This window comes from Schistocerca cancellata, unplaced genomic scaffold, assembly GCF_023864275.1.
Source record: "Schistocerca cancellata isolate TAMUIC-IGC-003103 unplaced genomic scaffold, iqSchCanc2.1 HiC_scaffold_240, whole genome shotgun sequence".
Classification (NCBI taxonomy): domain Eukaryota; kingdom Metazoa; phylum Arthropoda; class Insecta; order Orthoptera; family Acrididae; genus Schistocerca; species Schistocerca cancellata.
Window position 1 is genome coordinate 1 of NW_026046262.1, and position 2,500 is coordinate 2,500.

The window sequence follows — 2,500 nt, forward strand, 5'->3', positions numbered from 1 at the left end:
TGGTTTTCGGAACCCGAGGTAATGATTAATAGGGACAGGCGGGGGCATTCGTATTGCGACGTTAGAGGTGAAATTCTTGGATCGTCGCAAGACGAACAGAAGCGAAAGCATTTGCCAAGTATGTTTTCATTAATCAAGAACGAAAGTTAGAGGTTCGAAGGCGATCAGATACCGCCCTAGTTCTAACCATAAACGATGCCAGCCAGCGATCCGCCGCAGTTCCTCCGATGACTCGGCGGGGCAGCCTCCGGGAAACCAAAGCTTTTGGGTTCCGGGGGAAGTATGGTTGCAAAGCTGAAACTTAAAGGAATTGACGGAAGGGCACCACCAGGAGTGGAGCCTGCGGCTTAATTTGACTCAACACGGGAAACCTCACCAGGCCCGGACACCGGAAGGATTGACAGATTGATAGCTCTTTCTTGATTCGGTGGGTGGTGGTGCATGGCCGTTCTTAGTTGGTGGAGCGATTTGTCTGGTTAATTCCGATAACGAACGAGACTCTAGCCTGCTAACTAGTCGCGTGACATCCTTCGTGCTGTCAGCGATTACTTTTCTTCTTAGAGGGACAGGCGGCTTCTAGCCGCACGAGATTGAGCAATAACAGGTCTGTGATGCCCTTAGATGTTCTGGGCCGCACGCGCGCTACACTGAAGGAATCAGCGTGTCTTCCTAGGCCGAAAGGTCGGGGTAACCCGCTGAACCTCCTTCGTGCTAGGGATTGGGGCTTGCAATTGTTCCCCATGAACGAGGAATTCCCAGTAAGCGCGAGTCATAAGCTCGCGTTGATTACGTCCCTGCCCTTTGTACACACCGCCCGTCGCTACTACCGATTGAATGATTTAGTGAGGTCTTCGGACTGGTACGCGGCATCGACTCTGTCGTTGCCGATGCTACCGGAAAGATGACCAAACTTGATCATTTAGAGGAAGTAAAAGTCGTAACAAGGTTTCCGTAGGTGAACCTGCGGAAGGATCATTACCGACTAGACTGCATGTCTTTCGATGTGCGTGTCGTGTCGCGCAACACGCTACCTGTACGGCAGCAGCCGTGCGCCGCGTGCGGAACCACGCGTGCCTCTCAAAACTAACTGAAAAATGTTGTGTGGTACGAGCGCTGAAGCTCTGGAGCGGCTGGCCTGCGGCACCTGGCGCCTGGCGCCGGTTTTGAATGACTTTCGCCCGAGTGCCTGTCCGCTCCGGTGTGGAGCCGTACGACGCCCATCGGCCGTGAGGCCGTTGGACACAGAACGCTGGAACAGGGGCCGTCAAACGCCTCAGTCCCGCCTATGCAACTGTTTTGAAAGAGACAGTGGAAACTAAACAAAAAAGATCACCCAGGACGGTGGATCACTCGGCTCGTGGGTCGATGAAGAACGCAGCAAATTGCGCGTCGACATGTGAACTGCAGGACACATGAACATCGACGTTTCGAACGCACATTGCGGTCCATGGATTCCGTTCCCGGGCCACGTCTGGCTGAGGGTCGGCTACGTATACTGAAGCGCGCGGCGTTTGTCCCGCCTTCGGAGACCTGGGAGTGTCGTGGCCGCCTGTGGGGCCGGCCGCGTCTCCTTAAACGTGCGATGCGCGCCCGTCGCCTGGCGGTTCGCATACCGGTACTTTCTCGGTAGCGTGCACAGCCGGCTGGCGGTGTGGCGTGCGACACCTCGTACAACGACCTCAGAGCAGGCGAGACTACCCGCTGAATTTAAGCATATTACTAAGCGGAGGAAAAGAAACTAACAAGGATTCCCCCAGTAGCGGCGAGCGAACAGGGAAGAGTCCAGCACCGAACCCCGCAGGCTGCCGCCTGTCGTGGCATGTGGTGTTTGGGAGGGTCCACTACCCCGACGCCTCGCGCCGAGCCAAGTCCAACTTGAATGAGGCCACGGCCCGTAGAGGGTGCCAGGCCCGTAGCGGCCGGTGCGAGCGTCGGCGGGACCTCTCCTTCGAGTCGGGTTGCTTGAGAGTGCAGCTCCAAGTGGGTGGTAAACTCCATCTGAGACTAAATATGACCACGAGACCGATAGCGAACAAGTACCGTGAGGGAAAGTTGAAAGAACTTTGAAGAGAGAGTTCAAAAGTACGTGAAACCGTTCTGGGGTAAACGTGAGAAGTCCGAAAGGTCGAACGGGTGAGATTCACGCCCATCCGGCCACTGGCTCCCGCCCTCGGCAGATGGGGCCGGCCGCCCGCGCGGAGCAATCCGCGGCGGGGTCGTGTCCGGTTGCCTTTCCACTCGCCGCGGGGTGGGGCCGTTCCGGTGTGCGGTGGGCCGCACTTCTCCCCTAGTAGGACGTCGCGACCCGCTGGGTGCCGGCCTACGGCCCGGGTGCGCAGCCTGTCCTTCCGCGGGCCTCGGTTCGCGTCTGTTGGGCAGAGCCCCGCGGTGTCCTGGCTGGCTGCTCGGCGGTATATCTGGAGGAGTCGATTCGCCCCTTTGGGCGCTCGGGCTCCCGGCAAGCGCGCGCGGTTCTTCCCGGATGACGGACCTACCTGGC

General features: G+C 58.2%; 2 non-coding genes across 2 annotated transcripts in view; both read left to right on the forward strand.

The window, feature by feature from the left end:
• Positions 1 to 1,330: 1,330 nt before the first annotated feature.
• LOC126113143 (5.8S ribosomal RNA) lies at positions 1,331 to 1,485 on the forward strand. Its single transcript, XR_007524728.1, has one exon. It is a non-coding gene; the product is annotated as a 5.8S ribosomal RNA (ribosomal RNA).
• Positions 1,486 to 1,674: 189 nt separating this feature from the next.
• LOC126113156 (large subunit ribosomal RNA) overlaps positions 1,675 to 2,500 on the forward strand; it is a 4,223-nt gene continuing 3,397 nt past the window's right edge. Inside the window, exon 1 of the ribosomal RNA XR_007524739.1 lies at positions 1,675 to 2,500. This exon is cut by the window's right edge and continues 3,397 nt beyond it. This is a non-coding gene — a ribosomal RNA (large subunit ribosomal RNA).